We start from the raw sequence: 26,905 nt of genomic DNA, 5'->3' as shown, positions 1-26,905 counted from the left end.
GTGCCGAACTTCACAGAGGAAAATCTGGGATATCCTACCAGCGTGGCTGGGAATACGATGCTGAAGTCACATCTCAGACCCCATCAGCACCAGTTTGGGATTTGCACAGCCCAGGACCCCTCTTGCTTCTTGCAGGGCTGTTGTTCTCTGCTCTGGCTGGCTCCTGCCCTGTAAGAGCCTTTTTTTCTCCAAATCCTGTAGCCCTCCTATCCTCTGAGCCTCACCCGGGGAAAAACAAGCTGTGATTGAGCACTTGCCTCTTGCAGGGAGCTGGCTGGTGGCTCCTGTCTGTGCTGCTCCCCACGAAGCATCAGGGATGCTGTGCCCAGAGCCAGGGGCAGCACTGGGGCAGCCCCCCCAGCCCAACCTGGACTCCGGCCCTGCATGCAATGCTCCTGTTCTTTAGGGGCTGAGGAGAGACAAGTCAACCTCCGTCAGCCAAAAAAGCTGTATATTAGTGCAAATGCCAATAAGTCATTAGGAATCATAAGAAAAATGTCCGGTTGCCATAGCAACTGCCAGGCACGGCTTTGGGTCTGCTTCACCCCCTCCTCAGGCGCAGAGCAGCTTGGTGGGGATGGAGGCAAAGCCCTGCACTGTGCCCCGGGAAGCCACCACAGCTGGGAGGGGCTCAGCGAGTTGGGGGTGGCTGTGCCACCCCCCCACCACCCCCCCCCTTATGGGGTTTGGGGTTGCTGACCCCCAGCTTTGCAGGACTTTGCCACCAGCAGAGACCACAGAGGTGGTTTCCAATGGGATGGGGACCATGGTCTTGATGGGTCTTCATGGACCACGGGGCTGCCTCTGCCATCACAAGCCAAGGGGCTTCCACGGCCCCTGCTGCACCCACCCACCAGGGGGGAACCACCACCCAGCCCCCAAACCTCCATGTTTCGTGCACTGGGGTCCGTGCCCCTCACACTGGTGGGCACTGCCCCGCCCGTGGCCAGACCTTGGGGCTCTTGGCAGCTGATAAAGGTCCCTTCCCAAACTGAAGGGGATGAAATAACCCTTCATGGGTGAGAGATTGGGCTTATTCTTGGCAAAATCCACTTCCAGTTTATTTTAAATAACATCTTCTAACTGACTGACGGCTGGGAGCCTGGCGGCAGAGGAGGGGAGAAGAGAATTGCTAGCCGAGAGGGAATTAGCCTGAAGGAGCAAGACTGCGATGAGCCGGGGTGACCCGGCTGCTGGCATTACTGAGTCTGGAGGATGCTGGGCTGGAGCTGGAGGCTCTGAGCTGAGAAGTGACCCTGAAGTCCTGTGTGCCCTGCAGCAGCTGCAGGAAGGAAGAGCGCTAAGGATCCTTAAGGATCCAAGGTGCATCCCAGCTGCCCATTGCAAAGCCCTCAGTTCCCAGGGCTGCTGTGCAACAGGAAAACCTGGTTCCTGCCCTCGTCACATGCCATGAGGGCTGGCTGTCACCTGATGAAACAAGGCTCCCCATGATCACTGAGACACCACATCACCCGGTGTGAGTCCACCGAGCACGGGCAGAGCGGGAGAAGTTGCTGCTCTCCCATCATCTCCGGGAATTACAGCCCTCGGTGGCCCCATGTGTGCCTCCCCCCCTGCCCCGGCGCTGCAGCTGCATATGGCTGGCGGAAATGTCACCCACTTTTGTCTTTAATTCACAAACATCGTCTCCCCCCCAGGGATCTTTTTTATTTTTGTAGTTTATTCACAGAATTAGATCTCTTCTGAGTTTCCAGGAGTGGTTCATCGCCTCTTAGTCATCCCAGGCTGCTGGGGGGGTCGGGGAGCTGCAGTGTGGGGCCATCCTGCAGTGGCATGGGGGGGGGTGGGGGGGCATTGCTGCCTGCAGGCAGCCCCGAGGGCAGGAGCGGGGGGGCTGCCTGTGCCCCAGCACAGCGGGATGACCCCCCGCCTTCACCCCTTCCTCAGCCGGTGCCCTCGGAAGCAGGAGCCACATCAGCCCTCTCCGTTGCCTCTGCCTGCAAACTGCTCCCCCCTCCCGCTGTGGTTTTTAAACCCACTCAGCTCTGCAACTGTATTATTTACAGGCGCTGCCCAAGGAGACTGTCTGCACCAAGGACACCGGGAAAAATAAGATGGCACCAAGCCTTATGCAGGGCTGATGGAGCTGCACCCAGCTCTGCCTGGCCACACCACCCCCCCCCGCCCCGAGCGGGGCTGGGATCCAGCTGCCCCGGCTGCGTGGGAGTGGGATGCCACGCACCGGGAGCGGCTGCTCCGCAAGGCCATAGTGCATCGCCCCTTCCCCTTCCCAGTGCATCCCCGATTTCCCAGGAGAAAACAACTTTGCCAGCATGCTGCTCTCCCCACTTCTCCCCGCTCCACAGCTTATAAAATAGATAAAGATATAAAGCTTATAAATACAAACCACAGCAAAATGCAACATCAGGCTGCCTGGCTGCTCGGTGCGAGCCCCCAGCCCCCCGTGGCCCCCGCGCTGCAGAGCTGCAGCGCTCCTGCTGCTGCCAGCCCGCGAGCAGAGATTTCGGCATGAGAAGTGATGGCTTTCAGATGTAAACAGCCCTGTTTGTTTAACTTCCCTTAAAATCGGAGAAAACCAAGGAAAATGCATGTGCCTGCCAAGCCGGGGAGGACAACCGTGGCCAAGAAAAGGGGGAGATGAGGGGGTATGTCTGTGGCTTCCCAGGAGGGTTTAACCAGCATAGAAGGAGTCAACAAAATACTGAGAAGCCATAAAGCTGGCTGGGGAATGTCACTGAAATCCCATTTGTCTTATTTACCAAGAGCTTCATGCAAAAGAAAGACCACCAGGTGATTTCAGCACTGAGGCGTTGGGTGCAAGCGATGGACAGGCGTCAGGGCAGCCCCGAAACCCAGCAGCACTGTGATGGAGCCGACCCTGGCTCTGCTCCTTGGTCCTTTCAAACAGCTGGATGCAGGGATGAGGCCCGCTGCCCGTTGGGAGCTGGAGGACCCATCGGCTGCATGAGCTGCATCTTGCTGCTGGAGAGCTGGAGCTGCACAGAGCCAGCACCCATCAGCACAGGCGTTGGGACAGCCCGCCCGGCTCCATCGCCGGCTTTGAGCAGCAGCAGCGACATGTAGGAGTTAGGAAAAGTGACTCAGAAATAGGACTGGGCAGAATTTTCCATGGGAATAAAAGCCTTCGCTGAAAAATGCGGCTTCTGATCAACCGCAGCAATTTGCAAATTCGGATCAAACGCTGCAGACCCTTTTTGAGCCAAGGGGTCTAAAAGTCCAAATGGGCTTTTCAAGTCAAACGAGCAGCTTTGATAATGCGTTGCTGAACAGTGCTTTGAACAACCAAACAATTGAGTTAAATTTAATAATCATCCTATGAACTAGTGACAGACACCCAATTGAAATGCTTATTCCAGCACAAACTAAATCAGTTCATTTCACAAATAGGAAAAACCCAGTTTTTCCTTTTCAGGTGGCTGGATACTTGTACTTTTTTTTTTTTTTCCTCCCTCCCTTTATATTTCCAGGCTTTTGATCTCTAGCCACATGGTCCTGCTGGGACACAGGACAGAGCAGGGAGAGGAGCTTCCCTGGGCTTTGGGGCGAGGATGCTTTCTTCCCCTAAACAAGAGAGCTGGAGTTAGTTCATCTCTGCCTTTGGGAAAAGCTGGTTAAAATGCAAAACCCCTTTTATGCTGATTACAAATTCCTCACTGATGAAGGCTTTTAAATTCAAAGCAAGCGTTATTAAGTCTCACAGAAGCACAGTGGCCTGTCTTCATGCAAAACAATTTTCTCAGCTTGAACCTGAGAACAGACTCGGCTCAGCTTTGGTCAACAGGAAGGACAAAGCTGGTCACGCTCTGACCTCACATGCCAAATTTAATCTTGGTGTTATTTTTTTTATTACTGGTTATAAATGCCACAAAATATGATTTTCTAATAGTGCCTGGGATAGGCTTTTAAAGCTGATGGGTAGCTTTGGAGCCTGGACAGGGTCAGAAGATATCAGAGCATTTATAAGCTGCTGGAGGGGGAAGCTGGCATTAATTCCAAGTAGAGTTGGTGAATAATTTATCACAAGTAATTTATTGACTAAGTTTGTCTCTTTCCCCTGTCTGGGTGAAAAGCACCCCAGTGCAGAGAGCCAGCACAAGACTTAGGCACCACTTAAGTTCCAATTAAGCCCTTTGTGAATTGTCTGGGAACAGATCCCAATTTTCCTATATTTATTTGTTCAGAATTACACACCAAACAGAGCCGACACATAATTCCTGCTCCGCTGCGTGTTTGCAAACAGATCCTGGGGAGCACCCATTGCAAGGACTCCAGCTGTTTTGAGGGGGCACGGGGGTTACTCAGACCCCCATCCCTCCCTGACTGGGATGCTGTAATCTGTGGGCCCCCATTTCCCACATCCAGGACCCCCAAACGCTCACTGCTGCCAGGGGTACAGAGGCAGGGGGAGGGGGGGAAGGCAAGGGGTGCTGGGGCTGCCGTCCCTCTGCTCCAAGGTACAACCAGAACCATTTTCTCAGCCGTTTATTGCCTTCCTAAAAACCACCCATTGGAACAGCCTTTTACAAACCCCACTATAAATATATTTATCACAAAATACTCTCTGCCGTCAACAACCACTAAACCTGCACATATATTTCACCGCCTATGAGCTGGCTGATGTCCTGGAACGATGTCGGGCATTTCAGCAGCTGCCTCGGTCCAGCACAGAAGGGATGCTGGAAGGGATGCGCATGGGGACCAGTGTGCAAGGGTCTGGGGTGGCCAGGGCATGGCTGTGGGCTGGCAGGGCAGGAGGGATGCCCTGGGCTCTGGGAGGAGCTCACAACTCAAGAGCAAACAACCAAACTCTAAACTCAACCCCAAAGTCCCAGTGCGGAGCCTTATTGATGGAGACCATCCCCTTCTTAAGGAGAAGTTTTAAGCTCACCTAATTTTAATGTTTTTCCTGATTCACTCTCAGCAAGCAGCAGGCAGCATTCTGCTCAGCAGCAGCTGTAATTCTTCTTCTTGTGGCTTTCCCTGGCCAGGGCAGAGCTGCAGCCTTTGATGCAGAGCACAGGGGAGAGCATTTCCCCTGTGAACAACAATTTCATTTCCAAGAGGAGAACCAAAGGCACAGGTACCTCCCACACATGCCAAGCAGAGGAGCAACCATCAGTCAGTGCCGGGGGCTCACACCTCATCTTTGGCAGAGGGCACTGAAACAGCCCCTCGACGTGTTTTCTGGCAAAAAAAAAGGATGTGAGATCAAGGAGGGAGGGAGGTGGCGAGTTTGCGTGCGAGGAGGGGAATCACACAGCCCTGGGCTGGCATCTCTGCTCTTCAGGAATCGGCCACATACCAACAGGAATGCTATCCCACGGGTAGCTTTTAGGACAGAAGGGAAGAGGCATTAGTGACCAGGGTCTACCCTGAAGGTGGTTTAGAAAATACATCGTCTGCTGGGAATAAAGAAAGGGAGAGCGCCCTGTAGCTGGGCTTCCCTGCATGTGGAGAGGTGCTGGTAGCATGGTGAAGTTCCCAGCCTGCCAGGTGCCCAACTGCAACAAGCTGTGGACCTTCCTAGCATCCTCCATCCCTGTCCTAGCCGGGAAATTTAGGATCACATCCTGGAATGGCAGTGATCAGCTACAGCGAGGAGCGAGAACGAGCCCTCTCCTGCCGTGAGGCAGCACGGCTCTTCAAAGCAGAAGGAGCCGCGGCTGGTTAGAGCAGCTGAAGCTCTGCTCCGCGTTGGGAATCGGAGCCTCCACGGCATCTCCTTTGAAGCACTGAGCAGAGGGGCTGCCCTGGCTCCCTGGGGAAGCAATTATGCAGCTTAATATACAGTGCTGTGGGGAAAGTGGTTTCCTGATGCTCCCACACCCCGAGGGAGGTGGGATGGGTTTAGGTTGGGGTCCTGCCTAACTCACCACCCCCTTCCCCTGCACCAGAGGGATTTTGCAGGCTCTGCAATGGGTGTTGGCACAGCTCAGCCCCGGCAACTGATGCTGAGCTCCTCGTTCTACACTGCAGAAGAATAAAAGAGGTCCCACCCAAAGGAAGGGGTTTAAAATGGCTGAGGAGCAGAGACTCATCCCCACATTTGGCCCTCAGCCCTGCTCTGCACAGCCACTTACCCAGTGCCAAACCAGTGCCCGCTGCCCACAGAGAGGGCCCAGGGTGCTGGGGTAGCAGTGCTCAGCACTGGCTCTGCCCCGGGGAAAGGAGAGCCAGGAGTGCCGGGAAGAGCCATGTCCCCAAAGAGGCTGGGTCAGCAGAACCAGGGTCTCCTGCCACGGGGAGCCAGGACTGGAGCTGGGTGATGGTGCCCCATGCTCCGGGCGTGAGCACCACGGACCCCCATGAGAGGAGAAGCCCCATGGCAGGGAGCAGTCAGCGCTCCGGGAAAGTTGTGCTGAGCCACATCCCTGTCACCCCACGGCTGCACCGCACTCGGGCTTTGAGACAGAAACGAGATGTTTGCTTCCCAGCCTTGCTATGAGCTCTGCCTGCATCCAGGCTGTGGCATCAGGGCTCCTCGTCCTCAAAGCAGCAGCAGGGGCTGGGTCCTGGCTCAGCACCGGCACAGCACCCAGAGGGTGGTGAGGCAGGCAGCATCTGTGCGTAGCTTCTGACCTCCCAACCTTGTTAGATCACGGCCTGAGGACCCAGATCCTCATGCCCAGCGGTGACAGCAGCAACTTCCAGCAAAAGCCTCCCTGGAAACACTGCTCCAAGGGTCCTTCTCCCACCCCGCAATGCCCAACCCTGAGCATCCCCTCCTGTCCTCCAAGGTCCCACTGCCAGGTGAAGGGCTTTGCCCTCTCACTCTTGGGAGAGGAGGACAGTGCTGAGATCTCCCAAATCCCTTTTTTCAGGCTCTGGCAGGAAGCAAAAGGAGGTGAAGAGGGCTCGGCACCTGTCTGGGCATCGGGGAGAGGCAAGGACAGGCGATGCCTCAGCCACAGGCTGAGCTATGAGGTCCCTTCCCACTCCTGAGCACCCTTCCCAGGCTGGGTCAGCACAGGTGGGTGCAAGGGTCCCTGCAGCGGGTGCCTCTTTGCGAAGAGCCCCCCAGGTCCCCATTGCTGCCCAGGCTGGCAGGACACAGCCACACACCCGACAGCTGCGGGCTGCTTTGCACAGAGGTACAAGCACAGAGGTTGCGGGTGGGTGCACGTCTCTGGTGTAGCTGCGTTGGGGAGGCGCATGCATAGAGGAGCAGGGATAGGAAGGGTTGAGCTAAACACAGAACCAGCACAGAAATCATTAAAACGACACCATTGACCCAGGGCGGCTGCTCCCAGGGTTTGCTTTGCTATCACCTTTTGCCTGTCACCCCCCAGGCAGTCTGTCCTCTCCCTTAGGTGAGCTTCACCTGGCACGGGCAGGCAAAGGTGGGTTGCAAAAGAAGGAGGGACTCCAAAAGACCAGGCTGGTTTATTTAACACAGCCTCTTTTCTACGCTTGACTCCTTCAACATTTTCCACAGAGCTCAGGCACAGAGGGGTTAATGCATTGAAAGCGCTGCTCCTGGCTGGATCGCATCCTGCCGGCATATCCCCGTGCAAGGCTGGATTTCAGTCTCAGCAGCACCATCCCCAGCGCATCACCGTGGGGTTCACCACGGTTACCCCACATTCCCATCGGTGCCTGGGTGGGGAAAGACTCAATCCCAGAGGAGTTTCCAGGATTGGGAATCTAGATCCCACCGTTAGTGCCCAGGGAAAAATCTCCTTTCCCTAGGCTGCCCCACCGCCCCTTGCCCCCTCCTGGACCACGAACTGGCGAGACACCGATGCTGTGTGCATTTCCCGTTTTCACCTGGTTTTCATTCATTTATTTTCAAACACACCGTTTATCCTCTGTGTCAGAGATCAGCGAAAGCAAAGCTCTGGAAGGAAAAGGGGCAAAACCCCCCAAACCCCAAACAAACTGCCAAGCAGCCAGCTCTGTGTTGCAGAGCCCCCAGGCACAGGAGACCCCCCCCAAAAGTCACAACTGACCGACAATACTGTTAACAGGGCTGGAGCCCAACTTACCCTTGGACTCTCCTCCCGTCTCCCAGCGTTGCTGTCATCCGCCTGCCTGCTCCCCGCCACAGCTGCCTGCACATCTGGCTCGGGCAGAGCCCCTGTCAGCAGACAAAGGACTGGGTTGCGTTGGACCTGCCAAAGCTGGGGGGTCTGTCCTAGTCCCTTTGGGGGGGCGGGGGGGGGGATAGGGACAGCAGGCCACCCCCTGCCACGCTGCCCCCACCCTCAGCACCCGGTCTGGAGGCAACGGGGAGAGACCTTCATCCTTCCCTCGCACGGCTCCTTTGCAGCCGCACACTCGCTGCTCCCCGCTGCCTGCAAACGCTCCCCCCCTCCTCCTCTCTTCTCCCTCCCTTTCCCAGTCCTCCTCCTCCTCACTCGAGTCTTGTCACCACGACATGCCACCCACCTGAATCAGCTCTTGCCGGCTGCGTGCTTAACTCCTGCGGCTCTGGCGAGCATCCCAGGGGCAGCCCCGGCACCCCCAACCCCCTGGGGTGATGCTCCCAAGGACCGGATAAAAAAAAGCTCCTGCAAAGGCTGATCCGGCTGCTTGGACCCCTCAGCATCCAAAGTGCATGCTGGTCCCGCTACAGTCCCCTCCCCATGGGCAGGGGTCACCAAGCCTGGGAGGGGGTCTCCCACATGCTGCATGGCCCCACGTTAGGAGGGAAGTGGGAGACTGGACAGGGTGGACTTGTGGCCCAAATCCCTTCCTGCCCACCAGCACCCAAAGGGATTTTTTTGCCTTTGGGAAGATCTGGCTGTGTGCAGTCCCAGGAGTCCCCGGCACCTACCCCATCCCCAGTGCAGCCGGGGTGACAGCACAACATCCCATGGGGTTCTGCAGCACCGCGGGGTGGCTGGATCCCTGATCAAGACAAGCTGCTGGCGGCTCACCTCTCCTGGAAAGGGATGCTCAGAGACTCTTAACCCTGAAAAACACTGGGGAAAAGCTGCCTTCTGCTTTGCTGTGTCTCAGATTGAGAGATCTGGGGTTCCGGTTGCCTGTCACCCATCTTAAGAGGTGAGGGATGGAGTTCCCATCCTCCTGCGCACCCAGTTCTATGCGGGGAGAAACACCCCAGCCAGGCACAGTCGTGGGGCTCAGACAAAGGCAGGATTTGGGGTGGGTGCAGCAAAGGAGCTCCAGCTTTTGTTTGCTTTCCAGCAGTCGCACCCCCGAAATGCTTTTCCCAGCCCCATCCAGCAGCTGCCAGAGCCCTGCGGATGCCACACACCCCGGGAGTGACGGTGGCTATTGAATCCCCATTTCATGCTCAGGAGCATGAGCCGAGCTGGGGGTCTGGCTCATTCCCAGAGCATTTGCCTGGGGCGGTGGGCTGGACCGTGGGGATGGAGAACAGACGCACACAGAGGCGTGAGAGCCAGAGAGGCAGAAGAGGAGAGATTGGAGTGACCTGATTTAATTGGCAGGACTTCAATAACATAAAATCCCTGCCCGTGTGCCCAAACCAAATGGGTGATGTTCTGGCATGTTGGCCCCCATTCAGCAAAGCATTTATGCAGATACTTAATGGGAACACATGCTTAATGTTAGCCTCACTTAAATGCTTTGCGGCACAAACTGAGAGTCAAAGAGGGGTCTCCGCTGGAAGGTCCCCTCACGGCTTTTCAGATAGCAAAGGGTGAAACGTGAGGCTTTATCCAAGTACCGGGCCATGCAGGGCCATGCCCCTTCGTTTTGCAAAAGCCCCATAAGCATGCTAGGAAAACCAGTTCTCTCATGAGGCTACGGAGCTGCCAGTCAGCTGGAGAAGCCCTTCCAGATGGTCTTTGTGGCAATGCCCATGTCCTGCTGCTGCTGCTGCCAGGACCATGGGCACTTAGAGAGAACAGGGGCTGGGATGGCTTCTAGTCTGCAACCTCCTCACGCCATGGGGCTGGCAGGATGAGCCCCTCGTGCCCTTCCCTCCCATGGAACTCAGGGCACAGGGGCTGAGCAAGCAGCCAGCCACACGCAGACCATTCCATGCCCATCCCCAGTGCTGCATCCTTGTGCGCCTGCAACACGGCATGCACAAATAGCTGTGAGCAAGAGCTGCCTTCCTCTTTCCATGGTGCAGGAAGCATCCCAAGCCCACCCCAGGCCGCTGCACGGAGCAGTCCACCGCTCCCAAGGCCAAGGTTTTGTGTTTAACCCATCCGCCCCGGAGCCCAACCTCACGGCTCAGCCACGGGGCTTGCCCAAGGGTTGGCTTCAGCTCGGGGAGGAACAGGGAAAGCTTTGCCTGTGGCTGTGGATGGGTGCTCCTGCGCTTGGCTAGCTCCCCCTGCAACACCCTGCAGCTCCTGGGGACTGTTTTCAGGGCACCCCTTGCCTGTAAACATGGGCCTGGAGGAGATGGGGCAGCAGCAGTTCCCTCTCCAGCTGCCAGAGCACCATCGATCAGAGCAGCTGGTGCTGCAGAGACCTTGCTCGGGGCTGGACCAACAAGCCAACGCCATAGAAACAGCTGAAGAGCACAGGGCTTTCATCCAAGGCTGGGTGGAAGCTTGTACAGCACCGTTAAGCCCAGGTCATTTAATCACTTCTCATTCCAACTACAGGGGGTTCAAAGGTGCTTGTTTGGTCTTAAGACTAATTGAGTTTCTTCTCCTCTGCTGCAGACTCCCTGCACAGCCTCAGATAGGTCCCTTCTCAGTGACCCCCTTCCCATTTGCAGGCTGGGGACACTAGTGTCACCTCACTCCTAGTGACATGGGACATCCGCTGCCTCACAGATGGCAGAAATGCTGGCCCATGTTGGCAGCGTTCCCCACGTGCTTTGGGTGCAGGAGAAGCGCTTCTGCAAACACGTTTACTGTCAGCCTGAGCTGCCTCCACTGCAAGCCAGGGAAAGAGATGGAGACAGGCATTTCCCCCAGCTCCAGGCACAGGTGGCACAGCGCCGGGGAGGGAGAAGCTGGTCCCAGGGGGCCTGGAGCCTTCTCTAACACCTTGCTCGTAAACAGGCTCCTCCTGTGCACTAAGCTAGCTTGCTGCAGATGATGACTAATGCATGTCACTCTAAAGATGCTATCTTCAGGCAGATGAGCACAGCCTGATCCAGGTTTTAATTGTGTGGGATTTTAGCCGAGATGGCACTAATTTATTTTCTCTGCTGCTTCAGCAGTTCTCATGCCTCCTGCACTTGAAGTCACCTGGAACTTATTCCCCTGGTACAAGGGGTTAAAAACTTTTCTTGCTGGAGAAGCAGCTTGCAGTCTCAGGATGATTTTTTACCTACAGCCAGTTACACATGTAGGGTTGTAAGGAGCTTCACATCCGCCTTCTTATCCCTTAAGACACAACATTAGCTCCTTGGGGAGCAGCACTAAGGCAGTCTTGCAGAGAAGGAGATTTGGAGGGCTAAGCTTGGGCAAGCCATACGCAGCCAAGCTTTAGCTGCAACAGACCTGGATGAACAAGGGCCCCGGAGCCTCTGCTTCCCCTCTGGATCAGCATGAGCTCAGCAAGCTTTGTTCATGGAGGGCACGCCTTGCAAAGACTCTGCAAGCATTTGGGAGCACAAAGCATATGGCACTGCTTCTCCATACCTACCATTCCAGCAAGAAACCACCAGAAACCCACATAAGAACACCACACGCTAGGTGCCTTTTTCTTGCCACTTATGCTGTCAGGGTCTAACACTGCACCACCAGACTTCAGTTTTCCATCCATAGGGGACAGAGAGCACACAAGACTTGATCAGAAACTCACCAGCATAAAGGACAGCTAAAATGAAGCAAGAAGCATCCCAGTGACCATAGGTCCTTGTGTAACAACGCTCCTCTGCTATGGGACCTCTGGCTGTTGCTGCAGCTCTGCCCACACCAGCTCATGCAGCAGCATCCCAGCAGCAGCTCCCTGAGGAGTTCCCTCCTTCCTTGGAGCCCAGCCTGCTCCTGTACAGCCAGGCACCAAAGCGTCTCCCCCACTGCCACTCCAGCACCTTTAAAGCCAGGGAACATTACCTGTTCTTTCCCCCAACTGAAGCCCACCTGGCTGGGCTGCTCCCATGAGCTGAGCTAAGGAGGGATGAGGTTTCCCATCTGCAGCATCTCCTGGGGCCAAGGGCAGCACCTCAGCTTCTACATGGCTCACTGTGCCGGGGTCAGGCAGGTCCTACACCCACTCGGGAATGCTTGGAGGGCAGGAGGTGATGCTCCCAGTCTCTGGTGCACGATGGCAGGGTTGCTTTAGGCAGGATCCATTCCCAGCAGCAGTTTTCCCCTCTCCTTCTTCCCAGGCATCAGCCGAGCCAAGCCTGACTCTGGTACCTCGCAGCAGGGACAGGAGCTGCTGGACAAGAAGTACCGACACTTCCCAGAGACCTGCATTGGCATCATTCATATATGGGAATTGGTTTTGGTGTCACGGTTGTTATTATCCTTTAATGATTTAAGGACATAACAACAGCTCCCTCAGGCAGCATGATGGAGTCATAAACCCCTGAGGTGTTCGGAAAAGCCACCTGCAGCCCTTTCTCCGGAGCCAAAGAGGAGACACCCTTCCCCTCCCGCATCTCCCCTGTGCAGAATAAACCAAATCACATCCTAGCAGCAGGCAGTAAGTTATTGCAAGCCTATCGCTGGTGCAGGACAGAGCCGTAACTCAGGCGGGCTCCAGCTGCTCCTGAGTTATGGCATCTCTGCTGCCCATGGCAGGGCAGCTGTACGTTACCCTCGGCACCCAGGGCTCTCCCATGGTGTGTTGCTGGAAGCAGGGATCCGTAAGCCTTCTTCCTTCAGCAGCAACACCGGGAAAAAAAACAGCTTACAAACTGGCTAGCACAGACCGAGCCCCAAGGCTTCCCTGATCTGCCTCAGAATAAGAGATTTTCAAGGATCCTACTATGTGTTTTCCTCCTGCTCCCTCTTTCTCTCTCTCTGCTGCAAAGGTAAACACGCTTACCCCGCGCTTCCTCCAGCCTTGATCCCAATCCGTGCCTCCTCCACGGAGCAGCGCAGAGCCCGGGGGCTGCAGCTGCAAACCCAGGGGAGGTTTTGCGCTCTGACACGGGCTTTGCACCTAGGACGAACGTTTGAGTAATTGCCATTTTGGAGGAGTAACATATATTTGAGTTTAGGAGGCAGGAGCCTGGGGGAGGCTTTGTATCGTCTGAAGCCATCGTGTACCGACACCAAGCTTTTCCAGGTTTATCAGTAAATCCTCACTTCCACTGTAGGTATCAGGCACTATTAACACGCTATTATTATTATGTTCATCGTCATATTTTTATGTATTTTTATAGTGCCTTTCAGTACTTGTTTTGGGATAATTTCCAAATCCCTCAAGATCAGTCCATGCATGTTAAATGCTGCCCAAACACTCCCCGTCCCCTCCCGAAAGTGGGGGGGGGGGCAAAGCTGCAGCCAGGCGAGGTGACAAGCCCAAGGCCATGGAAGCAGTCAGCGTCGGGGTGCTGGCTCTGGGGTTCGGCAAAACCTCGCACTGCTCAGCCATGGACACGAGTCCCAGCTTGCACTAGAGCTAGGGAAATGAGGCACAGCGAGGCTAAGGGCCAGATCAATAAAGACATTTAAGCATCCACCTCCAAGCCCCCATTGATTTCAGTATCTAAATACATTTGGAGCGCTGGGTCTATACGGCCAAGCCAAGGTCACAGCAGGAGTCTGTAGCAGCGAAGGGAATTGGACTCAGGACTCCTTCCCGAGTCAGAGGCGAGTGTCCTGAATTATGGGGCTGTCCTTCTCCCTACCCACAGGAGCTAATTTCAAGCTGATTAAAGAACGCTCGCCCCCAGCCTCACACCACCTCCAAGAGATCAATACCAAACCCCACCTTCTCACACAGACAGGAGCACGGAGCCCTGATTAACCCCGCTCATGCCACTTCAGATCAAAGCAACCTCCCCAACTTGCCATCTCTTGGTTGCTCGCTTGGCTGCTGGGCAGCGGTGGAGGGACCATGGGCTGCAAACTGGGATGCTCCTGGGGGATGCTCATCCCAGCATCCACCACCTCTCTGGCACTGCTGCACAGCCCGCATCGGGTGGGAAGGGGAAACGTTCTTCTGGTTACTTTATTTCTCTGCTTTGGGGCTGGTTTACAGCTACTATAAAAGCTGATAGTAAATCAGGGGCAATACTATAAAATGCAGGAACAACCATAGTTAGAACCCAAAAGAGACCGACTCCCTCTGCCAGCCCCACAAATGCAGGAGGAGCAGCTTGGTTTATCTTTCCCCCTCCCTGTCATCTTTACAGCCACCCTGGGAAGCAAGTTAGAGGGGTGAAGCGAACCTGATGGAGTCCCCCATTATAGGAACACGCCAGCAAGGTGTGCTGACTAACGTGGCCTTTTTTTTTATGGAATGCGCTTTGCATTGCAGAAATTTTATATTACTCTCTCTTCCTCTCTCTCTTGCTGTCTTCGCCCCCACCCACTCTCAAATTTACAGGCAGGAGATTGGTCCGGGGGGGAAATAAACTTCCTAAAGAGCACAGCGTTGGCTGATAAAGAAAGGAAAAATCAGTGAAGAAAATGGTAATGATGCCTCATGTGTTACGTGCTGCTTTAAGAGTCAAATTTGTTTCTTTTATTGCCAGACAAAAATGTAATTAAAAGGCTGCAGCGTCAGCCAGTTGCAACTGAACCTGTTGCATTTGTTACCAGACAGGACCATTTACACCTTTTGTGTCTGGGTCTTTTAATCCCCCAGGGCCAGTTATCTCTTCCACTGCCTCCTCCCAGATGTACAACTAGTCTTGCGAGGTAGCAGGGATGTACGGGGGAAATGGTGCCATGTACGCTTCAGGGCACTGCTTCCCTCCTGTCCTCTGGACTGAAAAATTAACTGTGTGCTTTTATTTGGTTTTCCCAAGATTCTCTGAGGATATAAATCGGTGACCCAGAGGGGGGACTGCCTGCCCCTTCCACATCCCTGGGCTCCCGCCCCATGTAGGCTCATGCTGCAACCTCCCTGGGGACCCTGCTTGGGGACATCAGCCTGACCTGGTGAAAAATCACGAAGAGAGGACAGAAACCCTGTAGAAATGTGAGGGCATGAGCAAGAGGGAAGAAAACCAGTGATACCCGGGGAGGGAGGGCCTGTGCCAAGCTGGTGTGTCAGTGTCCCCAGCCGGAGCTTGCACTGCTGGCAATGGGGCAGCTGGTGAGGCTGTGTCCCACTGCCTGCCCCGGGCTGGGGTCCTCTAGCACCCTCCACCCCAGCTCGGCTCTGTGGTGAGCAGGAGGGGTGAGAAAGCCATCTGGGCATCCAGGCCAGGCAGGGGACCGCGGGATGTCACCATCACCCTGCTGCCCCTGGGTGCGTTTTGATGCTTTTTGCCTCAGAGCTGCTGCTCAGAGAGAATTTTGGTGCGAGGCAGAGCGAGTGGTGTGTACTGGCGTATTTGTATTTGTCAGTGTTTCCATGACAATGTGAGCCACCTTCTCTCCCCTTGTGCGCGCACACGCACATGCGCAGGCACGCTGCCGCTGCAGGCACACGCACAGCCTTGCACGCCAGCGCACGCGCATGCACACGCGCGCTTGCCTGCATGCACGTGTGCTCGTGCACTCCTATGCCTGCCTGCCTGCATGCTCTTGTGCACGCTCACGTGCACACATGCACACTTGGCTGCACGCACACGAGCGCACAGGCACAGAGCATTTCTCCCTCTCCCTTTGCCTCCCCTTCCATTTGAGGGCAGGTTCTCCAGGCTTTGCTTGCTCCTAACAAGCATAACAGCAGGCTGCTGCTGCTAGCGCCTGCACTGCCAGCTGAACGCTGCTAAAATAAAACTACAGAGGTGAAGACTGCGGTTACGAGATGTAGTGTTTATTTGTTTCTCTGCTGTCAGACTGTTCGCACATGCACTCTCCATCGCTTGCTGTTCGGATGCTCACCTGGGTTGTCACCGCCTCAGGTCGCCAGAGAATGGCTTGCTATTGGCATGTAAAAATAAAAATTTTTAAAAAATCATCTTTTTACTTTCCCCAGTGCAGGTTCCGGCGAAGGAACTATTTATTCGGGCTAGTGCTGGGACTGGTGTCCCACTGGAGCAGGTGGCACATGGTGGGAGATGAGTATTTGGCCCCCAGGGTTTGCTGCTGTAAGAGCCGAGGCAGGAGACAGGAGCGGGTCAGCGATGCTGAGCCGAGGGGCATGGGGGGAGCTGGGAGTGCCCCCCAACAACCCGGCATGGGTGGGGATGTTAAAGCCAGGTGATGCTGAGTGCTGGGGCTGGAATTCCCATCATGAGCCCTCGCAGGCGGGATGCCCAGCAGACCTGGTGCTGGCCACCTTGCAGCGCTCGCCGCGTTGCCCTGGCCTCACTGTGTTGTGACCCCGCAGCGCTGCCTCCTCCACTGAAACAGATCCCTCATTAGCTGTCACCCCCGGCTCCAGCCAGGGCTCACCAGCCTCCCTAATCCCGTCAGCTTCTCCCTCCCAGCTCCTCCAGGGCCTCTTATCGAGGCTTGCCAGGAGCCTGGCACAGGGATGCCGTTCCCCTCCACACCGCCTCGTCCCCAGAAGAGCCAGGAGGAGAGCACGGGGCTTTCTTCCCATCTTGTTTTTGGTTTTTTTTTTTGGTTTTGTTTTTTTTTTTTAATTGGAATCTCTGCTGAATCTGCTAATTAAGTTCTTTGCCTGCAACTAATATTGTGCTGCTAATTCCTCCCCAGAATGATTCCTCCAGCAGTCACAGAGGTTATGTTCACTGGCATCCTTCCACAGCTCCTTTATAAAAAAAGAAGAGCCCTTTTTAATCACTGCGAATGACTCATCTATGAGCAGCCCTCGTCCTTGTCCTCTGCCTCGCCGCCGCTGCAGCCCCGGCGTGCGAGGGAGCAGCTCCCGCAGCACCCTGGGGGCTGAGTCCTCGCAGGATGGGGCCACCCAGCCCTGCCAAGGCCACGCTGGCAGGTACCCAGCAGCGCAGCCAGAAGCATCCACGTTGTCCCCTCTCCCTGCTGTGGCAGCCAGGGCTCAGCCCCTTTCCCCCCAGTCTGCTGGCTGCAGCCCGGCCGTGCGGGGACTCGGGGTGAAGTTTAAGCCTCAGCTGCTTCACAAAGTGCAATGAGTCCTGCTTGAGAGCCTGGGCTGCTTCACGTGCAGGATTTAGCCCGCAGGTGCCTGTTTGTGTGGTGCCGATGGGGCTGGGGTCCCTGCACCAGTGCTCTGCATCCTCCCAGGGGCACCAGGCTGTGATCTGATCCAAAAGGCTGCTTGCTCACACGCAGCATGAAAATTCAAGGTCCTTTGATATTTTCCCTCTCTCCCTGTTTCTCCCACTTTCTATTTTTATAAGTAATACCTGGTCTTGAACCGAACAGAATAAGAAGCGTGCAATTAAATCCCCGAGCGCCAGCGCTGCCTTTGAGGAGGGCTTCGAAGCATCTCTTTCCCGGAGGCGGCGATGCCACAGCAAAGCCACAGCTGGCTCAGACCCTCGCGGAGGAGCAGGAGCACTTAGCAGGGTCTAGCCCTGCTGCCTCCAGAGCCCAGGCACAGCCCTGGGTATCCTCACTGGAGACAGGATTGGACTCATGCATCACCTCGGAGCTGCACCCCAGCTCCCCCAGGACCAGGGCTCACCCCCCTCATTTCTTTGATCTCACTTCCCATTAGGGCCAGCAAGCCGGGGTGGGAGCAATCCCTCTCCCACCTGTTGGGAGCTGGCTTAAGTGCTGCGTCGCTGGAAGGCAAAACCCATCAGAATGAAGAGGACTGAGTAGGGAGAATAATGCACATTCTACATGTGCAAAGGCTGGGAGAGAAAACCTGAGACCTCATTTTTTGGTGCACTAAAACACACGCGTGCTGCTTGGACATGTCTCGGGGGGCTGCTACCTATCCGGGTCGGGCAGGATGAGCCCTTTGCCCCCACTCTGCCCCCAGCTCCTGGTGATGGAGGCAGCTGGGCTGAGCACGGGGCAGAGTGCAGGGTGCTGGTGATGGTCACAGCTGCCTTAGAGCCACCACAGGGTTGCTCTAGTGCCATCAGCCTTGGGCATGGCAGTGCCCAGCACTAGGGAACAGGGACAAAACCCAGTGGTGGTGTGAGCCGGACATAAAGGCAGGGCTGATCCAGGGAAAAAGGTGGGATTGCAGCCCTGTAGAGCAGATGGGAGCTGGGGAAAATGCTCCCCACCGGAGCTGCAGCCAGCTCCATGACGCTGGCAGGCAGCTCAGGAGGAGGAGGAGGAGGAGGAGGACTGCGGGGTTGCCATGACAATCAAGCATCTACAAATTCTCGGATTATTTATCTTCAGTTTTGTTTTGGCTGAGTGAAAGTAAGTCTTGCTTCTGGGCTAAGGGCTATTGGCGAGCTGCGGGCACCAGGGGAACGAGCGTGGGAGCTCAGCCCATCACTCTGTAGCACAGGAATGCACATAGGAGATAAGATGTAAAATTCAAGGCATGTCTGCAGCTCCAAAAAGGACACCTTTGCTAAAAAGAAGAGTTCACAAGGATGAACTCTAACAAAAAATGTTGAGTTTGGGCTGGTTTATTTGCCATTTGCCTTCTCAGATACCCTGTAGCTCCAAATCTCCCAGAGTTCTACGATTATCTGGCACCACGGAGCCATTGTTAAATCTGGCACTTGCGATACAGGTTTGGGCTTCTTTAGCTGGTTAATTTTGCTGTCCAGATAAATTTGGATTGGGCCCTAGATTGGCCTGCAGAGCCTGAATTGCTGCTGGATGGCTCTCTGCTAGGAATGCTTTCCAAAGCACTTTCCCCAGTTCAAGAGAGGTGGTTGAATGATACTCTGATTTATGGTATTTCACGCCACCCCCTTTGCTTCCTTGCTAGAGCACCAGAGCATCACACATGCTTTGAGCTGCTGCCAGCTGCAAGTTCCTTTGCAAAGAGTCAGTCTGCGTCCTCTGTCTCTGGGGCTCAGCCCACCGCGGCCGGGCTGATGGCGCTTGCAGAAATTAAAGATGCTGGATGCGGTGCCTGAGCCGTTTCCAGATGTCTCGTTGCAGATCTGCTGTCACTCAGGCTACGGAAAACAAGGGAATCATGGGGAGGTTTGGAGTTGCCGGTAGCCAGGAACTTCTCGGCGAGGTGTAAAACAGAACAAGTGTCACTTCTACAGCTGGGAGAGACTCAAGCGTTTACCAGCCCGTGTCACCTGCTGTCAGCTTCCAGCCTCCTCTCCCTTTATAGGAACCATTGCCATAATTGCTCCTAAGTCTAATAACCGATTCTTTTTGATGCCTTCAGTGTCACTGTTATGTAAATCCCAGTGTGAGAATGCTGTATATTTTATGGATCATGTCTTCGCTGACGTCCCCTTCTTTTATTGCTTCGAGCAGCTTTTGTTTTCCTGGGTATTCCCGGGTGAGCCGTGCTGCTCCAGATGGTGACCCGCTCGGCTATTTCAGGCCATCAGCTTGACTGGATATCCCCTGCCCCCGGCTGACAGCCCACCAGGGTCCCTGCATGACATGAAAGCAGCTGCACTCAGTGCCCATCGACAAAAGGTGCTGGGGTGGGGGCGGCTCGCGGACGGGCACCTCGGTTTATTTTCTGCTGGTGTGGCTCTGACAGTGGATCCTCTGTAAAAGTGCAATGCAGAGGAATAAATCAAACTGACAGAGCTTCCCCCCAAGCAGCAACCCCGTCCCTTATCCACAGATGCCTTGAGATGGCCAAGGAGCATCTGCAGGCTCTGGGGTGCCCGGTGTCGGGGCATGCAAGGGGCAGGGGTCCCAGCTGGAGCTCACCCATGGGTGGAAGGAGGAATGAGGACCTTCCCTTGCTAAGGATGGGTCTGGGCTGGTGATGCTGAAGGGGATGAGGAGTACCTTCATAGAATCATAGAATGGCTTGGGTCGGAAGGGACTTTTAAAGGTCATCTTGTCTAACCCACACTGCAATTAGCAGGGACATCGTCAACCAGACCTTGCCCAGGAGTTTCACAGGCAGCTCAGCTCTCCCTGCTGCCACACAGCAGTGTCAATGCTCCCACTGCTTAAAAAATACAGGAGAATCGTGGGATTTGGCTAAATGACTGGAAGATGGAGACAACCTTTAGAAAGAACTTCTTGGGAGTGGAGGAGGGGAGGGAAGGTTTTCCAAGAAATGCCACCCCCCGTGTGGGGAGGACAATGACAAACGAGGTGAATTTGGAGGCTGCGGAGAAAAATTGGCAGAGTGTTGAAAATTTGCTGCCAGGTTTGGGGGAGCTTTAAATGGCATTTAATTAGCAGTATTCAGGTGGTCACAATACTGTTGAGGCACAGTGGCAGCAACAAGACAGTACCGCAGTTCCTGGCATTTGTTAATTAAAGCCACTCCTGACAGAGACTAATGACTTTTTAATGAATCTGTTGTCTTAATGTCTTATTAAGTTTTGACTTTCCCTTTCTATCCCCTTCGAGAGCCTCTGCCCAATCTCCCCCCTGCTGCCAGCCGTTTTCCTTGGAGCACTGACATCCAAACAGAGGGATGGAGGCTTCGCTGGGAGGCATGAGGACATCTCCCCTCCTTTCTGCCAAGGGCCAGATCCAGATGAGAGGAGAAGGATGACACAGCTCCTGCCTGCAGGTGACAGAGCCCCAGTCTCCTAAAAAAAGGGAACACCTGGATTACGGTGGAGAAATGCTGGGGCTTGACCGCAGCCCCACATTTTGGTGAGGTGCTGCTGGTGGTGCCATGCTTGCTCCTCGTCCCTGCTTCCCAGCCTCATGGGAGCCTCTCTGCCTCTTCCTCTCCTGCTTTGCTGGTGGAGATGGCAGGATGAAGACAACGCTGGAGAAAGGCACCTTTCCCCAGTGCCTGGGACTGAGAAGGATGCAGAGCAGAGGAACCAAACCCAAGAGAATCCATTAATCCGTACCACAAAAAGCAGAAGGTATCCCCCTAGAATGGGTAGCTGCCCTTTGGAGACAGGCTGCAAGGGCACGCACTGCCCCAGCCCTGCTGCAGTGACCTGTGAGTGGAATGGCTGCTCCTATGGGAAGACCTGAAACTCATCCACGACCCCTGGACAGAGGAGCAGGGGGGACAAAGGTGGTCCCATGGTGTCAGAGATGGGTGCTGGACATCAGCCCCAGCCTCCGCTGCTGAAGCTCAGTCTGGATGTCTGCGGGGGAGTCACGTTCAGCCATCTCTCCTCATTGTACCCGTCCCATGGACCAGAAGAAAGGCAGCTAATTAAGCCCCTAATTCTCCTTTATTTGGCCACATGCATCCATGAAGACATGGCATTGCAGAGGGGAACTGCACGGACATCTAATGTAACAGCATGCCCCAGGAAAACACTGCAAGCAGTCTCCAGTGCACACACCCGCACCGGGGAGATGCTCTCCACTGCACACGCATGAACACGGGCAGCAGGCACACAGGGGCACTGTGCCCAGGTGTGCAGACATGCACACACAACCTGCCTGCGCTCTCAGCCCCAGCCCACAATTAAGCTCAGTGCAACTGAATTTTTAGTGACGAGGCGCTGTGTAAGTGTTGCCAGAGAGCAGAAAAGCCACTAAGCCCAAGGATCTGTCAACAGGCCAGCAGGTTCAATACATCAGGCATTAGCCCTCAGCAGAGCTCTGCAGAGCACTTGGCATTTAATCCTCCTTCCCCAAGCCTCCGCTCAAGGACATGCCTGCCTGGACCTGCTCAAACACCCCCCAACGATCGCAACATTTGTGCCCATCCAAACACTCTCGCTCATCAGTGTGCTTGCACAGGGACAGAGCACACGCGTCCCCTGGCTCCAGCTATGCCACGGTGTGGTCGTGGCTCTTGTCACCCGCTGTGACACCACGCACACAGCGCCACATGGGCAGACATCGGTGATGTGTGTTTTATAACCTGGATGAGCACATGGATTCCAACACCAACGGGGACACGCTAGGATGCTCAGGGACTCATCCACCCACCCTGGGCCCTAAGGACCCCGCAGAGGGTCCCACCCAAGGATGGGCATGTCCCCTAACTCCTGCCCTGTCCCACTCCCTTATGCTGAAACACAGGCAGTGCTCGCGTCTCTGTCCCAGCTCTGTCCCCAAACGTAGCCAAACACCAAAGCATCCAAGGCTCAGAGCCAAGCAGGATGGCACGGGAAGGGTAATGCTGCCATCTCTATGGCAATGAGACGCGGGGAGCCTGGCACCCACCTCCCTGCCAGCCATGGGAAAAAGCATTAAGGGGGGCTTTATCTCTCAGAGCCACCATCCCTGCTGCCGGTACTGCCAAGGGATTTAGCTGCGGTAGCCCCCGCTAATCTGGGCAGCCGGGGGGAGTCACGGGTCTCTGCTCTCCCCTGCTTTGCTCCTGGGCTCTAGCAAGAGCATCTTGCTCCATCCTCAGCGCTGCTGCAAAGCCCCCTGCAAAGGAGGAGTTAACCGCAAAGCGTTTTTACAAGTGCGGGACTGGAGAAATCTCTGGACAGGTAATTGAGGACAGAGCCACTCTGTGCGTTTCAAACCCTCCCTGCTCCATGGCCAGCTGCTCTTCATGGGTGCTGCTACCCTAATTGAGAAGAAAATGCTTAGTGGAGTGGACTGAATGGGAGGAAGGCAGGAGGGAGAGAGAAAACGCAGAGAGGACACAGAACAAATGTACACGCAGGAGAGAAAAAAGGGCTTTGGAAATGGGGAGCGTGCAATTAGGAGAGCAAGGACTTCTGCTAGTCTAAGGTCCAAGAAATAGATACAAATGGTTCCTTGTGTGGAGGAAACCAACTGCCTCATGGTTGCAGCATTTGGCAGGATTCAGCCGGTCTCGACTCGGCTCCTGGCTCTGCCACCAGTTTTCTGACATGACTTTGGACAAGGCACTGTTGGAACCAGGTATTTAACAGGTTTTCCCCAAAAGCCAAGTGCAAAATATAGCAGGATCCTAATTGCTTTCATTTGTCAGGCATTGCTGTAGCTAAACAGATTCCCAAATGCTCTGGGTAGGAGCCCACGTCCCACCGACTGCGAGGCTGACGCTCTTCTGACAGTCCCTGGGTGTTGACATCCTTAGGAAGAGCAGCAGGCAGAATCCATTTCAAAGAGAGCACAAAATCACAAAAATAGATCCAACTTCTACATCTATATTTAACACTCTGTGTTCTCCTTGGAATGGACTCAGGCTACGGCAATTAACTAATGATGAGGATGATTAAGGATTGCTCTCGCGCTTTACATTTATAGCATCTCTCCCACTTCTTTTCTGAATAATAATTCCTTTCCTTTGCAATACCAGCAGAGCATTCCCAGGAAACCAAGAGGCAAAAGGCAGGGTAAATTAGAAAGGTGACCCACTAAATCGATCAGGGAAATTAATAAATCTGATGTTTACCTATCCCCAAACCAGGACAAGAAGATCAGTCCTGGCCAGGATTTCCCCACAGCTCTCAGGTGAGAGCAAAGAGCTCCAGCACGGGTAGTGCAAACGCAGAAGTGTATCTAGCTGCTAATGGAGCTTGAATAATAAACAAATGGGACACACTCCATCCTCAAGAGTGTGGGGCTTGCTCTGTGCTGTGCGGGCTTTACATGATCTCTTTTCTGGTACGGGCAGAAAGCACTCATTTCCCATGCGAACATGCCACTTGATTGCTGTAAGGGTGGCGCGGAAGAAAGAAGGAGAAGAATAACAATAAAAAAATCACCAGAATAAAAATAGATGTGAGATAAACAGGGGGAAGGAATCAGGATAGATATCAAAGCCGTGCTTCTGCTACCCCGCTTGAAGGGCCGGGGAGTGAGCAGCCACTGCTGGCGGGTTGGCTGGGAAGCATATGAGTGACCATCATTTCTGCGCTCTGCTATTCTGCCAGACCTTCGCCCACCCCAGCCTATTCAGTGTCACTTCAGCCGTGAGAAATATTGTTCGTCTCCCTAAGAGCGAAAACAAACGGAGCATGAAATAAAATAAATAAATAAATAAATAAAAAGCAACTAAAATAATTACAGGTTACCACGAATCAATTGGAACTGTGTAAATAGCCTTCAGGCGGGCGTAAGACAGAATGTTTGTTGCTTAACATGCTCAGTGCTCGCTTCCCCGGATGCCTCGCTAGCTGCCACGGCTCGGTGATGGGATGGACTGGTGTTGAGAGCTCCCTGAGCACCGCAAACCATCATCCCACCAGTGCTCTGCCCTCCCGTGCTGGCGTGGTGAGCGGGAGCTGGGACAAAAGGACCCATCGGATCAGCCCTGGGTTGTGCAGGCTGGAGATCAGCCCATGGCCAGCCGGGGCTGCCTGCGGTGGGGAGCGCTCCTTGCACACGATCCCAACCGCCTTCGCACTGCTCCTGCTAAAGCCCCAGTGCAAATCCTCCCGGAAAGCAAACGGCGCAACCTGCCATCACTAGAAGCCAAAGCTGCAGCTTCAGGTTGCATCATGAAGCTGGGGGAGGTTGGAGGGAAGGGCCTGATGTTTGCTGCCGTATAATCCTGGGAAGCAGAGGAGGGCCCTGGGTGCAGGCTTTGGGCAGCAGCCTGCAGGAGCCCAGCGCGCTTGAAGGATGCCCTACCATGCATTCATAAGCCTCTTGTAGCACAGGCTGTCTTTAGGTATTCAGGCAGCTAATTCTTAGAGACACACTGCTGGAAATAAGAGGGCAAAACCATCACAGTAGTGAAAATTTAATGGCTTGTAAGCCTCATTACAAAACATTTTGAGGAAAAAGGACAGGATTTGCTAGAGCGTTTCTTTTGCAACCAGAAACCCCGATGAATATCAGTGCTGCTCATCAGCTGTCACTAACATCCAGGTGTCCCCCTGCCAGGCAGTGCTGCAGCAGCTGTGGAGGTGGATCTGATGGGGCTTCTGGTAGAATTTGTGGTGCTGTGGGTCCATCCAGGGCAGGTTTGTTGAGCAGGAGTGTGGACAAGAGCACAGTCTGGTCTTCCCCTTGCACCTACTGCTGCCTGGGCTAGTACATTGCTATGGGTCATCCATGGCTTGGTCCCTGCTAAAGATCCTGGCAGATGACATGCATAGGGCTTATCAGGACCATCTCAGGTCCATCCCACTCTGCCTTTCATAGGAACGTTCCTGTCATCACCCTGGAAACCCACCCCATGAGTTGTGGGGTGGCAGCTCCTCCTTGAACCCTGTGTCTCCAGTGGGACCGAGCTGCTCAATTCCCCTCAACCCTCTGGGAAACTTGGGTACATGACTGTTGGGTGCTTGTGAGGTCCCACCAGCACTGGGACCCCTTGTTACCATCCTGCATGTCCCCTGTGGAGGGGCAGCTGGGCACTGTCCTGTGGATACCCTTGCTGTAGCGTTGGGACCTCCCTGCTCACCCGGTGTCCCCAACACTGCAGCTGATCTGTGGCCACCGGAGACTCATTCCTACTGACTGATCTCCTGCAGCTCCTGTGCATGCTTAACCAGATGCTAATTTAATGCTGCAGTCAACCGGCAGTGTGTAAGGATTAATGAGAACTAATTCTGCAGAGCACTGCTTGCAAGGAGACAACCCCACACATGCAACACTGCTCTGGGGTGTCGGGGACGCTCAGGACTCGTGCATGGGGCTCCGTTCCTCTCCGTGCAGGAGGTGTGGGGAGATGCTCCGGTTCAGTCACAAACCAGCAGTGTAAGATGCAGGAATTTCATGGCTGGTGGCTGGAGCGCAGGGTGGGTGACCCGCGACAGCCTCTTCGGGCTGGTGTGTCCAGGCACCATATCGGATTTGTTAGGGCAAGGCTGGAATTGAGTAAATGCCTCCCAGAAAATAATTTTCTGGACAAATCTTGGCTTGAAACTTGCTTGTGAGCAGCTTATAAGTTTCCTGGCCAAATCTTCTTTTAAAAATAAATCGTGGCATAACTTCTGCACCAGCTGCTCAGACGGTGGCTAATGCACAAGCAGCAGACAGGAGATTTTTGGTATGAACTGCCTTGGTGAGCTCTGGGTCAGTAATTCCTCCTGTGACTCTGCTCCCCAGCAGGATGGCTCTTTGAATGCTTGTGGTAGTGAGCTCTGAACGTGCTTTCTGGAAACATCTCTAAAAGTTGCTTTGAATTTGGCTGTTTTGCTCAAACGCACGTGCCAAGAAATTAATTAGTAAACTATTAATGGAAAAGAACACAAAGTCTGAGCACTCATCAATGAGCTCACAAAGGAGACACTTGGCAGTCGGCTGCTTTCATCAAGATTGACGTCCAACACCTGAAAATTGTTGGAAATTCAAGACGCCGAGCACCTGTGTGAAAGCTGCTCTGCAAATAAAACTGCTCAATGGGAGGGGCTGCTTCTCCTTGTGCTGCTGCCACCCCTTTGGTGCCTTGGTGTGGCTCTGGTGAGGGGTTGGGGTGCCATGTCCCTTGGCCTGGGTGTGCTACGGCTGGTGGGAAAGCCTTGGTGCTGGCTGAGGTGGCCGTGGCTGCAACCAGGAACTCTTGGTGTTGCTTGCTCCCAGTTCTGCAGAAGACTGAGGATGGGAGCTGTGGTGGTGATCCAGGGCTGGAGGTAAGGAAGGAAACCCTCTGGGTGGGAGAAAGGGGCGCAGTGCCATTGCATGTGCCCAGGTAGGAATTTCTGGGTAGGAGTCAAAGGGTTCATCTCGCTAGTAAACAGGTTGTGGTAACTGGCTGGATTTGGGAGGGCACAACAGGCATCAAGTGCTGCTGAAATGCTTGAATCTGCTGAACCCTCCCCAAAATGGGAGATGCTGACTGGCAGGGCTTGGTGGCACCAGGTTGGGCTTTGAGAGACTCCCAAGAAAAGTGAGGCAATGAGCAGTTTCTCGCCACGGTGGGTAAAACCAGCCGGTAAATCCCTGCCTGCCTGGAAGTCTGTCGGTGCAGCTGGGGTTTGGTGTGTGTGTGTCTGTAGTAGGTGGCCCTGGTTTCCTCAGCTATCTCTGATCACTGGGTTTGAGCTGGTGGCTGACTGCGTGGGATGTCCTTGGTGGAGAAGGAAAGGATTGTACAGTCAGTTCTAACTGGGAAATGTCACCCCCAGTGCCTGGAGATGTATCTC

At 54.6% G+C, this 26,905-nt stretch overlaps 1 protein-coding gene across 1 annotated transcript in view; it reads right to left on the bottom strand.

Moving 5' to 3' along the window:
- Positions 1–8,304, bottom strand: part of LRRN2 (leucine rich repeat neuronal 2) — a 38,392-nt gene extending 30,088 nt beyond the window's left edge. The window contains exon 1 of the mRNA XM_040617034.1: positions 7,989–8,304. The gene's annotated coding sequence lies outside the window, so the exon portion shown is untranslated. The remainder of the gene's footprint in view (positions 1–7,988) is intronic.
- Between the last annotated feature and the right edge of the window lie 18,601 nt (positions 8,305–26,905).

This window comes from Falco naumanni, chromosome 17 (assembly GCF_017639655.2).
Source record: "Falco naumanni isolate bFalNau1 chromosome 17, bFalNau1.pat, whole genome shotgun sequence".
In the NCBI taxonomy this organism is placed as follows: Eukaryota; Metazoa; Chordata; class Aves; order Falconiformes; family Falconidae; genus Falco; species Falco naumanni.
Note: the sequence above shows the minus strand (reverse complement) of the source record. Positions and strands in the feature narration are given on the sequence as shown.